The following is a 15,464-nucleotide window of genomic DNA, read 5'->3' as shown; positions in this document are numbered from 1 at the left end:
CTCCCACTCTTTATTCAGGCCTAATGTGATGGTGTCCAGTTTGCAAATGAATTCCAGTTCTGCCGTTTCACGTTGGAGATTTTTTTTGAAGTTTTTTTGTTGAAGAATTGCCACTTTTAGGTCTGTTATTGAGTAACCAGGGAGATTGAAGTGTTTGATTTTTCATTGGCTAAATGAACATGGGGGCAAATGAGATTAGGTTGCCTCCTTTCCAAATTGCTTGTCTTCCCCCAGTCGCAGCTTGAATAATTTGCCGCATTATTGACTGGGGCATCCCACAAGTAATTTATGATTGATTGCAGCCTCTTATAAGTAACCCAGTGAGTTGCTATCTGGAATGAGAATTTCAGATGAGTGGGGGACCTCAGCTGCTCTCAGACAGTTTCTGGGCTAGGAGTAAATTTCACCTTGAGACAGAGAGTCAATGCTGAGAAAGAGGGAACTAGCTAGAAATCGATCCAAGTGGTGCTCAATCTGCAACGAGGCAATCTTTCCTTGGGATTTCCCTTGGGGATGATGAAGAGGGTCATTCTCCCATCTCTCCACCACCACTTTGGTGAAGTTGCAATGGATTCTGCCTTGTTCATGATGGAGTTGTATGATTGAGCATCTTCATTAGCTCTGCTTTCTTCAAAGCCTGTACTCTTATGGGAAGAGGAAAGGAAAGCAAGCCAGTTTGCTACCTGGACTTTGTAGAGAGGGGCTATCTCAGTCCTTCTCCCTATACCTTGAAGGGTCTTGTTAAAACATGCTTTGTACTTAAGCACAGTGTCTCTTATTCTGCTTTAAACCAATGGTCAGTGTCCGCCCTGAGTTAATGACAGGGTCACCAGCTGATGTCTCCAGTCCATTGCCCAATCAGGGTTTGGTATTAGGCCACACTGTTCACCCATGGTGCAATGAGATTAAATGATGACAGTTATAGAACAGGACTGGGCAACAGAAGAAATCAGCCCTGTCATTGACTTAGCCAATGATGTGACCTTGTGCAAATCATTAAGTCACATTTTTCCAGCCACTGATTTTGCAAATGTTGGCCTTGAGTCCTTTGTGTCTCCATACGGAGAAATGGAGACACAACTGATTCACCTCCATCAGGGGGGTGTTGTGAGACTTAATTAATTAGTGTCTTTATAAAATGCTTTGAGATCCTCTCATAGGAAGTGTTATCAGAGTGGAAAATGTTGGGGTTATGTCATTGTGATGGTCATGAGTAGCTATTTTGAATAAATAGGACGTGAGAGGCATCTGAAAGAAGACCAGCTATGGAACTTAGGATGTTTATTCCAGAGATCAGTCGTGCTCTAGGAACCTGATCCGAAGCTCAGTGAAATCCATTGAATTCAGTGGGCTTTGGAACAGGTCCTATTAAAGAGGAGCGGGGGTGGGGAAGGAAATGACTCAAAGACTCAAAGTAAGACAATGCAAAGACTTTTCCAGCTCCAGCAGCATTTGGACCTATGAAAAATTATACTGGGACACAGCTTAACACCTCATAGGTGGCTGGTACTGGTCTTTTTGTAGCCTTGTCTCCCAAGCAAGCTACAACTGTCCTATGTATGATACATTACAACCTTCTCAAGTATCCAAGAGGTCTTAAACTGGGTGTAGATGGGTGCTAAAGGGAGGGAGTGGGTGGCTCAGCAGTATTAGCGTAACTTAACTGAGGTGACTAGATTGAAAAAAACACACAGAACTTATTGATTATGTAGACGCAGCCTAAAGGGATAAAACACATCTTGAAGCAACAGGCAATTGATCCGCATGTGTGCCTAGAGGAAAACTTAAGATGCATCTCAGGTGCTGTGACTATTTGTCTGTTCCATTATTTACAGCTCTCCAGCCTTTGCAGAGAGACTAGCGCTGCCTTGGGACTCATATCCAATCATAAAGTTAGGTTTTCACCCCACCCTCTGTAAATCAGTTTGTCATTGGTTCTGTGTGTGTAATATATCATGTTTATCAACAAGGTACATGAGCACCTGGCTAAAGAGATAAGACATTTTGGGAACAGGGAAAGAATGCCTGTCGTAATAATTGGGACCAGTTAGGCCTATTGCAAATGTGAGCTCAAGTGCTGGAAACTGGACAAACATTTAGAAAATCTTCTAATCCCTATAGTAAGTGGTTGATGGGAAAAGGCAGAAAAGGAAGACAGAAGACTAGTTTAGTCCAAACAAAAAGGCCTCCTGATATAACTCAAGGACAGTTGAGATCATAGCAGGTAAATAAGAGAAGTGTGGGATTGGAAATCAATGGACCAAGATTTGTATGTCAGCAATTAGGTCTAAGGGGATGGGATATTTCCCGCATTGCTGCCTTTTGGGATCCTTAAATAGAGACTTTGGGGAGAGGATTGGCTGGGGGAAAGATGGGTGGGTGGAAAGAAGTGAGCTCTGCCTTCCTGGCTGCCACCCCCACTGTGTCCTAGGCCTCTGAGAGTCCTCATGACACCATTGGGCCTTTGTCATCATGATTCTGAGAAATGTCCTAACTACACCAGGTCAGAGAGAGGGACCCAGATGACAGTGCCACCTCCACCGACTCTGATTACATCCCGGACACCACCTGGGATGTGCGACTTGGGTCCTGCTCTCACCCCCTTCCCTCGTGTGTTATTTTCCTTCCCCACCATATTTTTTTTTCTCATTCCTGTTTCTGTTTCTGCTTGAGAAGGGTCTGGCTTAGCCAGCCAGGACTGTCTCTTTCGCAACCCCACCGTGAGCAGTCAGGTGGCTAAAAGCAATGCCTGAAACAGCTAGACTCTGGCACGCGCTCACCAAGGCTCAGAGTGGTTGATCAGACCAGGACGCTGCAGCATTGGGGGATGCTCCCTTTGAATGAGGAGGCAGAGGGCTGGGGGTGTGGGGGGTGCGTGCTCTGCACAGGAACCGAGGAGAGCTCCTGAGACTCTGAATGGGGGGACAGCGGGCTCCAGGCCGGAAGGGGAGGGGCCAGGCAGTTCCTACTGGCTCCCCCACCCAATCCTAGGCACCGCAGTGGCCCCTCCAGGTCCTGTTATTGCCTCCGTCCACAATGTGTAGTAGAATGACAGGCGGGGTGGAAACATAGATCATCCCTCACCACATTTCCATTGCAGGGGGTGCTATAGCCCAGACTGTCCCCCCGCCCCGCCTGGTTCCACCACCCCAAGGTGCTAGGCCTGTGTTTCTCCAGCAGTGGTCGCAAGTCAAAGCCAGCACTAGAGACAGAAGCAGCATTTTCTGTCTCTGCAACAACAGTTCCAGCCCCTCTCAACTCACTCTTCTGCTCCAAAAAGGCCAGTTATTACCATATTTAATACCAATTAAAACAGTGCTAGGTGGGCAGGAGAGGGGTTGTCAAAAGGGAAGGGAACTGAGCAATATATTCAAATGAAAACCTCACTTAATATTTCTTTCCATTTCAAATGGTTTAACTGTTTTTCCTCCTCATCTCCCCTTCCCCGCCAGCCCCCAGCTATCTTTAATGATTAATTAAATTTAAATGATTAATGTTAAAGATTTTGAATGGTGGTTTTTGCCCTGGGACTAAGCAGGCCATGGGCTCTGTACTCTAACCCCCGAACCATGTTTTAACTGTTTCGTGTTGTGCAGTGGACAGGGTCATGCTAACACCTTTGACTCTCTGGGGCCATTTAGACCACTGAAATTAACACAGCTGGACTCCTACTGCAGAAAGAAATGTAAATGTCCCGTGTACTCAGTTAGAGCCTGTCTTCAATCAGCTTCCCCAATCACCTATTCCACATGCTGTCTCCCCCTCTGAATGAAAAATTGCTTTAGATTTTCTTGAGATTAAGGCTCATTTCCTGGATTCTAGGCAATATCCCCTGGCTTCTGAACCAATCATCAGAGTGAAAACCATCTATCAACTTTTAACAAACCTTTCATAACAGGAAGAGTGATCACCTCCTATCTCCCTCACTGCTCTTTCATTCTTGAGTGCTACCGTTGCTGTCATACTACAGGAACTAAGTTATTGCCTTGGTACATATATCCTCACTCTGCATTAAGGGGTGTGTTATCAATGCTAGGCAATACACTTGCAATGGAATCTGAAAACTAGAGGTGGCCAAAGAATGAAGGGGAAACGTTTCTCCAAAACTGCAATTTTTTCCCTCCCTGTCTTTAGCTGAAATTTTAACACATTTTCAGCCATATTTCAAAATTAAAAACATGTTGACCTATGCCTTAGCTGTCTTGAAAATGGGAAGAAAATCATCAAAATGTTTTAATTCAATATTTGATGATGAAAAATTAAAATTCAGAATGTTTCAACCAAATCTACTGAGCGCCCCTGTCATTTCTCTCCCCCCCAGGAAAACTAAAGAGAGTTATAATGAGGGATGTTCTTGGGATGAACATTTTCAATGAATTTAGACTCATTGATACACAAATATTCCCTTCTTCAAGCAAATCCCATCAAATTTCAAATCTGGAATGCAAAGTATCATATTGACAAAGATCAATTTTTGCATCAAAATCAAAGACTGATATTTTTGGTCTGAAAATGGCCACCTGGTGTTAAACTGCAATTATTTGCTGAGGTTAAAGCACGACACGCAGTGACCCACTCATCCTTATCAATTGATCCAGCACAACTTTCCATCAGCTGAGCATCTGGAGGAGGTAGTAAGTTTAAGACACAAAGAGTATTCTGTGTTCTGTTTAAGTCACTCCCTATTGTGCAGGAAGGTGTGATGAGAGGAGCTGGTGATTGCAGTTGGAGGAGAAGACACAACTCAAGTTGTTCCTCCTGTTACATGTGGAGCCTGGAGAAGGATCCATCTATTACATCCCCTGCTTGTTTCCCATTGCAAAGTGACACTTTTCTATGGAGAATCATCTATGTCTCAGTAAAACATGAGACGAGACCAAGCATGAAACCAGATTCATATTTCTCCTTAAGTATCCTAGGATAAATTTAAGAAACTTGCGGAAACAATCTCGGAACCATTACCAATTATCTTTGAGAACTCATGGAGGACAGGTGAGGTCCTAGGGGACTGGAGAAGTGAAAACCTAGCGCCTGTCTCTAAAAAGGGGAAAAAAGAAGACCCAGGGAATTATAGACCAGTCACCCTAACATCAATACCAGGAAAGACACTGGAACAAATGATTAAACAATCAATACATAAAACACCTAGAGGATAATAGGATTATAAAACTAGCAGCATGGATTTATCAAGAACAAGCCATGTCAAACTGATCTAATTTCCTTCTTTGCCACAGTTACTGGCTAGTGGATGACGGGAATCAGGAGATGTGATATATCTTGATTTTAGCAAGGCTTTTGACACAGTCCCACATGACATTCTCATAAGTAAACTAGAGAAATGTGGTCTAAATGAAATTACTGTAAAGTGGGAGTACAACTGGCTGAAAGCCCATACTCAAAGAGTAGTTATCAGTGTTTTGCTGCCAAACTGGGAGGGTATATCTAGTTGGGTTCTGCAGGGGTCAGTCCTGGGTCTGATACTATTCAATATTTTCATTAAAGACTTGGATAACGGAGTGGAGGGAATGTTTGTAGATAACACCAGGCTGGGCAGGGTTGTGTAAGTGGGGGGAATAATCCCGCTCTTGTGGGGAACTTTCCTGGCTTCTGCACTACCCCGGTGAAGTGGGCTAGTGAAAGGATCTGAGTCCTCGCTCCCACTTCCTTTACCCAGTGGCCTCCCTGCCCTTGAGGGCTCCCCCTTTCCCTCTCCTGTCTGGCAGAGTCCTCGTAACCCCAACAAGGCTGGGCCCAGGATTCCCAGGGGGCTCGACCCCCAACCCTGCTGTGGTCACCTAGGACAGGGACTAGGGGGTCCCCACTCCAGGGTACTCTCTCTGCACTGGGCACTTCCCTGACCCACTGACCATTACATACAAGTTAAAGCAAATGCAAGTTATTTAATCAACAATTAATTTTAAAAAGAATAAGGAAAAATGGGAAAGGTTAAAGGAAACTCATCACCCCGCTCTGCGGCAGGGAACATCACAGACAGTGTCTCTGGGATGTCAGGGCAGTTCACAGTCTGTTCCTTGTAAGTCCCAGGCCTGCTTCTCAGGCCCTGGCTGTGCTGCAGGGATGCTGTGGGTTGGACACTTGCTCTGGTGGTGGCCACACGCTCTCAGGCTCTAAGTGGCAGGTCCCTTCTTCCCAGTATCGCCCCCGCACTGTCAGGGTTACGATTCAAGCCTGGCCTGCAGAGCCCCTTGGCTGAGGCATCTCCCTGTGCTGGGCCCGCTGCCCAGGGTCCCCCTCGGTCTCCCCAGCTGCTCACCGCACCCAGCTCCGGACTGCTCTGGCCCCAGCTGCACCACTCGGTCTCTGCACTGCCACTGCTGCTGCTGCTCTGCCTCCAGCTCCCTGGGCTGCTTCTCTGGCCCCTCCGGCTCTGGTTGCTGCAGCTCTGCTCCCAGGACAGGTCTGCTCTGCAGGCTGCTTCTGTGACTCTGCTCCCAGCACTGACCTGCTTCCTGGGCTGCTTTTCTGGCCCCTCTGGCTCTGGTTGCTGCAGCTCTGCTCCCAGGGCAAGTCTGCTCTCTCTGGGCTGTGCCTCTGGCTTTGGGGCTGCAGCTCTGCTTCCAGGTCAGGGTCTGCTCTCTCTGGGCTGCTTTTCTGGCCCCTCTTGATCTGGCTCAGCTCTGCTCCCCAGCTCAGCTTGGGCCCCTGCTTTCTCCTTAGGTCAGCCCCACTCTGTCCGACCCAGACATATCCAGCTCACAGGCAGGATGGGACCTCCCTGGCCTCCTAACTCCCTGATTAGCCTACTCACCTTGTCATTCAGGCTGATCTGGAGCATTGGCCTCTCCTCATTGTTTTTGGGGGCTGTCAGTCTCAGGGTCCTGATTCCCCATTGACCCTTCCCCCTTTTTAGTACTGGGAGCTAGCAACTAAAACACCCCCACTGAATGTTAGTAAGGGGGCAACAGTCCCCTTACAGTTGCAAGGACTTTGGAGGACAGGGTTAGAATTCAAAATGTCCTTGACAAATTAGAGAATTTGAAATCCACAAGATGGAATTCAATAAAGACAAATGCAAGGTTCTTCACTTAGAAAGGAAAAATCAAAAGCATAACAACAAAATGGTGAATAACTGGGTGGGTGGTCATACTGCTGTAAAGGATCTGGGGGCTATAGTGGATCACAAATAGAATATGAATAAGCAGTGTGATTCAGCAGGAAAAAAGGCTGATATCATTCCGGATGTATTAACAGGAGGGTTGTACGTAAAACACAGGAGGCAATTGTCCTGCTCTATTCCGCACTGGTGAGGCCTCAGCTGATGTACTGTGTCCAATATTGAGTGCCACACTTTAGGAAAGATGTGGAGAAACTGGAGAGAGTCCAGAGGAGAGCAACAAAAATGATAAACAGTTTAGAAAACCTGAACTGTGAGGAAAAGTTACAAAAACGGGGCATGTTTAGTTTTGAGATAAGAAAGACTGAGAGGAGACCTGATAACAATCTTTAAATATGTTGAGGGCTGTTATGAAGAGGACTGTGATCGATTCTTCTCCATGTTCCCTAAAAGTAGGACAAGAAGTAATGGCCTTAATCTGCAGCAAGGGAGATTGAGGTTAGATATTAGGAAAAACTTTTCAATTATAAAGGGAGTTAAGCTCTGGAATAGGCTTCCAGGGGAGGTTGTAGAATCCCCATCATTGGAGGTTTTTAAGAACAGGCTGGATGAACACCTCTCAGAGATGCTCTAGGTTTCCTTGGTCCTGCTTCAGCACAAGGGGCTGGACTTGATGTCCTCTCAAGGTCCCTTCCAGCCCGACATTTCTATGATTCTCACAAGTTAGCGAGGGATCAGCGAGAGGAACCCGAGCAGCAAATGTCAGCCCCTAGTTGGGATCTGAACCTCCCCAAAGTACCAGGGAGGGTTGGGTCAACCCCATCTTTACTCAGTATCAAGCTGTTTGCCTGAGTTACCCTGGGAAGATTCCAAGAAAGCAGAGGGGACAGAAGGTCCAGCTCTGATGAGCTCCTTCTATGCTGACTCAAGGAAAGTTACATGTTGGCCAGGGAAGGTGTGAGCACCTTTCAGCTTCTCGTTACCTCTCCTGCACATGGGGTGCTGGAACAAATTTTATAGTGGGAGTACTGACAGCCATTGAACCAAACTGTAAACCCTGCATATAATGGAAACCACTTCAAGCCAGGGGGTGCAGTAGCACCCCCAACACCGCTAGTTCCAGAAGCTATGCTCCTTCACTGAAGTGACCCAGTACCCCTTAGAATCATAGAATATCAGGGTTGGAAGGGACCTCAGGAGGTCATCTAGTCCAACCCCCTGCTCAAAGCCGGACCAATCCCCAACTAAAGCACCCCAGCCAGGGCTTTGTCAAGCTGGGCCTTAAAAACCCCAAAGGAAGGAGATTCCACCACCTCCCTAGGTAACGCATTCCAGTGCTTCGCCACCCTCCTAGTGAAAAAGTTTTTCCTAATATCCAACCTAAAGTTCCCTGTAGTGGGGTAGACACCCGCTCTGGCCTTGAGGGACTTAGAACAGCCCAGGAGAGGGCTATGGCTTGGGCAAGCAGCCCAGCCTAAGTAGGGAAGTAGGCTCAGCTGGGGCCATGCCCCAAATAGGGCTCCGGTGGCCTTATAAGTAGGCAGTGAGCCAGGAACTGAAACTCTCTCTCTAGCCTTTGGAGAGGGATGGACCTGGCTGCAGGGAGTAGAGAGTACCTAGATTGGAGGAGGGCTGGGGAAAGGGCAAGAGCTGGGGAACTCTGGCCTGGAAAATCCCAGGCTGCGGCCTAGTAGAAGGCCAGGCAGGTACTGGGGTTGCAAAGGGGGCAGCCCATGGGTAAGCTGAGACAGCAGGTCCAAATCCCTCCTTGCCAGTGATGGGTGGCTTTTATACTGCAGTCTGCCCATGATACAAGGGGCTAGTTGGTGACTAGCAGTAGCCTTAAACTGAGGCAAAGTGGGGATAGTGGGTGGGAGGACCCTGACAGACACTGGGTGTACTGCCAGGGGGCAGCCATCCAGGAATAAGGGGCACTGGGTCCGGGAGGGATGCGGGGCCAGTGGTAAGGTGGATCACTGGCCTGCAGAGGGCGATCCTGAGCCTGGTGAGCTAATTCCTGATGAAGACCAGCAGGAGATGCCGCAGGGGTGAGTCTGCTCCCTTACACTTCCCACTGCAACTTGAGACCATTACTCCTTGTTCCATCATCTGCTACCACTTCCTCTTTGGAACCCCCTTTCAGGTAGTTGAAAGCAGCTATCAAATCCCCCCTCATTCTTCTCTTCCGCAGACTAAACCATCCCAGTTCCCTCAGCCACTCTTCATAAATCACGTGTTCCAGCCCCCTAATCATTTTTGTTGCCCTCCGCTGGACTTTTTCCTATTTTTCCACATCCTTCTTGTAGTGTGGGGCCCAAAACTGGACACAGTACTCCAGATGAGGCCTCACCAATGTTGAATAGAGGGGAACGATCACATCCCTCGATCTGCTGGCAATGCCCCTACTTATACATCCCAAAATGCCATTGGCCTTCTTGGCAACAAGGGCACACTGCTGACTCATATCCAGCGTCTCGTCCACTGTAACCTCTAGGTCCTTTTCTGCAGAACTGCTGCCTAGCCATTCGGTCCCTAGTCTGTAGCGGTGCATGGGATTCTTCCGTCCTAAGTGCAGGACTCTGCACTTGTCCTTGTTAAACCTCATCAGATTTCTTTTGGACCAATCCTCTAATTTGTCTAGGGCCCTCTGTATCCTATCCCTACCCTCCAGCGTATCTACCTCTCCTCCCAGTTTAGTGTCATCTGCAAACTTGCTGAGGGTTCAGTCCACGCCATCCTCCAGATCATTAATGAAGATATTGAACAAAACTGGCCCCAGGACCGACCCTTGGGGCACTTCACTTGATACCGGCTGCCAACTAGACATGGAGCCATTGATCACTACCCTTTGAGCCCGTGGATCTAGCCAGCTTTCTATCCACCTTATAGTCCATTCATCCAGCCCATACTTCTTTAACTTGCTGGCAAGAGTACTGTGGGAGACTGTATCAAAAGCTTTGCTAAAGTCAAGCAATAACATGTCCACTGCTTTCCCCTCATCCACAGAGCCAGCTATCTCGTCATAGAAGGCAATTAGATTAGTCAGGCATGACTTGCCCTTGGGGAATCCATGTTGACTGTTCCTGATCACTTTCCTCTCCTCTAAGTGCTTCAGAATTGATTCCTTGAGGACCTGCTCCATGATTTTTCCAGGGACTGAGGTGAGGCTGACTGGCCTGTAGTTCCCCGGATCCTCCTCTTTCCCTTTTTTAAAGATGGGCATTACATTAACCTTTTTTCAGTCGTCCGGGACCTCCCCCAATTGCCATGAGTTTTCAAAGATAATGGCCAATGGCTCTGCAATCACATCCGCCTACTCCTTTAGCACTCTCCAATGTAGCACATCCAGCCCCATGGACTTGTGCTCGTCCAGCTTTTCTAAATAGTCCCAAACCACTTCTTTCTCCACAGAGGGCTGGTCACCTCCTTCCCCTGCTGTGCTGTCCAGTGCAGTAGTCTGGGAGCTGACCTTGTTCGTGAAGACAGAGGCAAAAAAAGCATTGAGTACATTAGCTTTTTCCACATCCTCTGTCACTAGCTGGGCTCCCTCATTCAGTAAGGGGCCCACACTTTCTTTGACGTTCTTCTTGTTGCCAACGTACCTGAAAAGAAAAGGAGTACTTGTGGCACCTTAGAGACTAACAAATTTATTAAGTTGCCACAAGTACTCCTTTTCTTTTTGTGAATACAGACTAACATGGCTGCTACTCTGAAACGTACCTGAAGAAACCCTTCTTGTTACTCTTAACATCTCTTGCTAGCTGCAACTTCAGATGTGATTTGGCCTTCCTGATTTCACTCTTGCGTGCCCGAGCAATATTTTTATACTCTTCCCTGGTCATTTGTCCAGTCTGCCACTTCTTGTAAGCTTCTTTTTTGTGTTTAAGATCAGCAAGGATTTCACTGTTAAGCCAAGCTGGTTGCCTGCCATATTTACTATTCTTTCTACACATCGGGGTGGTTTGTCCCTGTAACCTCAATAAGGATTCTTTAAAATACAGCCAGCTCTCCTGGACTCCTTTCCCCCTCATGTTGTTCTCCCAGGGGATCCTGCGTATCGGTTCCCTAAGGTTGTCAGTCTGCTTTTCTGAAGTCTAGGGTCTGTATTGTGCTGCTCTCTTTCTTCCCTGTGTCAGGATCCTGAACTCGACCATCTCATGGTCACTGCCTCCCAGGTTCCCACCCACTTTTGCTTCCCCTACTAATTCTTCCCGGTGTGCGAGCAGCAGGTCAAGAAGAGCTCTGCCCCTTCAATCTGACTCCACAGCACCCCAGGTCCCTGCCATCCCACATGAGTGAAGAGTCAAAGGTCAGCACCTTCACCAGCAAAACCGTACTTTTCTTTGCTAACAAATGTGATCCTTTCCACCTCTTATGTGTCATTAAAATAACATCACATACCCCAAAATATTGAATAATCTTATGGAATATGATGGAACATTATACATCATACTTCATTTTTGGGGGAGTGATGGGTTCATGGCGTCAGGTCTCCTGGGGTCTATACCCTCCTCTGCCACTGATTTACCGTGTGATCTTGCACTGCTCCCTTAGCTGCTGGTTGTGCTCCTATTGGAATTGACAACTGACCTGCAGTTGATTTCAGTGTTGCAGCATCAAATCTTTAGGGGCACAGCTTTTAAATTTAAACTATATTTGATCACTGAAGTAAATTCCTGATTTTTCAGAGGTTCTAAGAGCCTGCTGCTTCCATTGGTTTCAGTGGCAGTTGAGGGTACTCAGCACCCATCAGGATCAGGACTGAAGGAACATATCCCTAGTAGAAAGTGGGATGCAGATAGCCTTTGTGTCCATTACAAACCATAGTATAAGTTTCCCTTAATATAGGGAGGTAGTGTAGTTTAGTGGATAGAGCTCTGGACTGGGACTCGGAAGACATGGATTCTATGCCAATAGCCTACTGTATGACCTTGGGCAAGGCGCCCAACTTCAAAGTCCTTAAATGCAAGTTCTTCACCGAGTCACAAGGTGGGTGCCCAAAAATCACATAGTCACTTTTTTAAAACCTTGGTCCTTGTTTCTCATGCCCCAGTCTCTAGCTGTGATTCTGTGACTGCAAGTCGTGGGTGAATTAGGTTCTATCCAGGTTAGATAGACATCAGATGTGAGTCAAAATCAAAACCCTTCATCCAGTCACCCTTTAAATGTGTGGGCAGCGGAACCAGAATCCAAACATAGTTCAGAATTTTGTGGCTAACCCCATCACTATCATGATATAAAAGAAAACTCTGGATCCTGACCACTCTGAACCTTGGGAGGGTTGAGATCTAGTTTTGATGGTTTGGGGTAAAATAGAATCTATTTGCTAAGCGCGCACACAGAGAAATAATAATGGAAGTTAGTGTAGCTGTAACAGAAAATAGAAAAACTATTAAACTAAAAATAGGCTTGCCTAGAAGTTTGTTTTTTGTTTGTGTTTTTTTATCATTGAGTGTTAAGAGTTTAGGTTGAGACCCCGTAGACGTTGGCAGCTGGCATAGGATTGCATGTGTATTATTTGCTTGGCCTAAGGTTATAAAATTTAGCAATATGTACCTTGTTATAGTTTAGCAATGCATGGTGTGATAAATAGGTTAAAAACGAACGCATGGTAGCATCTTAGGGTACTTTTACAAGGAGGTAATGATGGAGCAAACTGCATTGATGTTTTGAAACTATTGGGATGTTAATTGATGCAAGTTAGGTGTTAACGGTCAAAAGTTTAAGTATGCTTACCTGGAATACCTCATATGGTTATTCTGAATATCCCTATAGGCAGAGGTTGAAAACTTGGTCCCAGACATATGTGGTGGAATAGGAAAAGACATATAAAGGATGTGGTTATTCAACCTGTTATTGAGACATTGGACTGATGATATGGGACAACTGGGTAGGACACCTGGCCCAGATCCTTCCTCCGGGGGTAATCACTTACTTTTTCTTGTACCTTTGTTATAATGGTTTCCATAAGGTTGGAAGAAATCACAATGTAAGATTGTAAATATGAACAATGCAGGAAAGCCCTTCACTTTTCTTATCTTAGTCTTATATTTGTGTAATTAAATTTTTTCTATGATTTCAATCATCAGAATTAACTAAGGCTCACAAAGTTTGTGTGTGCTTTACCAATTAGATCATCTTCATTAACTCTACATAGCCACCTTAATAAACTACCTTTTGTTGGTGACAAGTGTATGTTGCACCCCAATGCATAATTTGATAACTGCAATAATTGAACAGCCTGGAGCTTTCTTTCCTTCTTGGGGATGGGGAAATTCTCTGGCCCCTTTGAGGACAAAAACATAAAAGCAATGGAAGGAGGGTAAGCAGCTGGGTTTTCTGCTGACTGACACAGATGCTGCTGAATTTGATGGCTATGGGCAACCAGTTATGGGCAACCAGTGTTTAAACAGTGAAGTAACCTCTCCCAGCAGGTCTCATTACTAGAGAAAGTTCTCTCTGCTCCCTTCTCGCCCCCTGGAAAGATGCCTGGATTTTGGATTCAGCAGAAATCTGTTAATAAGGACACTTGGGGAATGTTTAAGTGAGGGTCTCATTGTCAGGAGTCCCAGTCCGCTTTCTATTTGTAACTAGATGCGCTCCCACTCAGTGTCATTTATCCAGATTGCCTTGGTTCACATTACAACTCGCCTCCTGACAGTTAACTATGTATCATAGCAGGGTGGGAAGAGTTTACAGGATCTCTTCCTGACGATGTCACAAATCCAATCATGATGGCAACAAAACATATGTGAGCTTTTTAGCAAGAAGCTAAACCCACTAACTGACAAAGTCAGGAGGAAACTTCCAAGTGAGCTGTAGCTCACGAAAGCTTATGCTCTAATAAATTTGTTAGTCTCTAAGGTGCCACAAGTACTCCTTTTCTTTTTGCGAATACAGACTAACACGGCTGCTACTCTGAAACCTATGGGTGGGTTATTCTAGAACTGCCCACTAGGGGTCTGCTTGCCCATTCCTCAGAACCAGGTGGCCCTGGCCAGGACACTGGACTAGAGGGAGCCCAGCTCTCTTCACAGGTACCTGTTTGTAGAGCAGATTTCCCCACACACACACACACACACGCACATGCACCACCCCCCCAGGGGCTTTGCAGACCCAGTATGAAGATTACTGCTCCCTAATGAAATCTCAGGGAAGGTAGATTGTACTTATGTGACAGTTATCAACTTGGTCATGATTAGGAATTGAACCATAGACCTCAAGAGCTAAATACATGCACCTCCCCAGTAGGATCTAAAGGGCACCCATAATTGAGAACTACAGGGGACATTTCCCTGGAGGGCTACGAATGTAACACACACCGAACGGCAGCTTGCGCTTACTTCCCACCTCAGAATGAGGCGAACACCTCTGTTTGTGAAAGGTCGGAAGGATGTTTGATGTCCATCAGTAATCGCTCAGCCGTGGCTTTCTGTCAGCAGCACAGAGCACTCTATAGGTCTAGCCCAACACTCACAGGGGGAATAGCTACCTACAGAAGCATCAGCACCCAGGTTTTCTCCAATCTAAGCCTCAGCCAAGCCCAATGCTGTTTAGTTTGCAAGCACGAGCACTAACAAGGCGGCCCTCCAAGAGACTCTGGCTGGAGACCGCCAAGGGTCTGTTCAGTTTAGATAGCTCAGATAGTGGGCCCATTGCTGGGAGTATTACACCCAAACCCAAGGCCCATGGGCGGTGGGTGAAGCTTCCCTTCTGAGGAAGCTAGCTCCCTGCCCCACCTCTTCTAGCCGAGGCCCTGCCCCAAATTGGCTGGCCCATATGGTTATCTGCCACTGGCCATCTCCCCCTCCCCAGTGGCACAGAGGTTTGGGGAAGCTTAGCCTCCCCCAGCCTCCCTTACCCGCTGCCCATCCCAAGGCCACATCATGCCTTTTTATCTTCACCCCATGTCACCTATTCTGCACGGAAAGTTCCTCTTACCACGTGGACCTTTTGGCTGCTGGACCCTGGAAGCTTTCCTCTCCTTAGTTTTCTCTTCTAAGAATCATCCAGCTGTGTGCTAGCAACAAGCTCCCTGCTAATACTGACTCTAGAGTGGACTCCTGCGTGGGTAAGGTACTGGAATTCCCTTCCCCCTCGTGTGCCACTCCTGGGATCTCTGGCTCAGACCTGCCCTAAAACAATGGGAACTTTTGCTCAATGTGCAGCGGCAGTCAAAAAAGCGAACAGAACATTTAGGAACCATTAGGAATTAGATAATAAAAGAGAAAATATCATAATACTACTATATAAATCCATGGTACAGTCACCCCTTGAATACTGAGTGCAGTTCTGGTCACGCCCTTCTCTTTTCCAATTCAAATAGATTTTTTTTGAGAGGGGAACAAAAATAATTCAGGGCATGGACAGCTTCCATCTGAGGAGAGTT

Source organism: Dermochelys coriacea, chromosome 2, assembly GCF_009764565.3.
Source record: "Dermochelys coriacea isolate rDerCor1 chromosome 2, rDerCor1.pri.v4, whole genome shotgun sequence".
Classification (NCBI taxonomy): Eukaryota; Metazoa; Chordata; order Testudines; family Dermochelyidae; genus Dermochelys; species Dermochelys coriacea.
Note: the sequence above shows the minus strand (reverse complement) of the source record.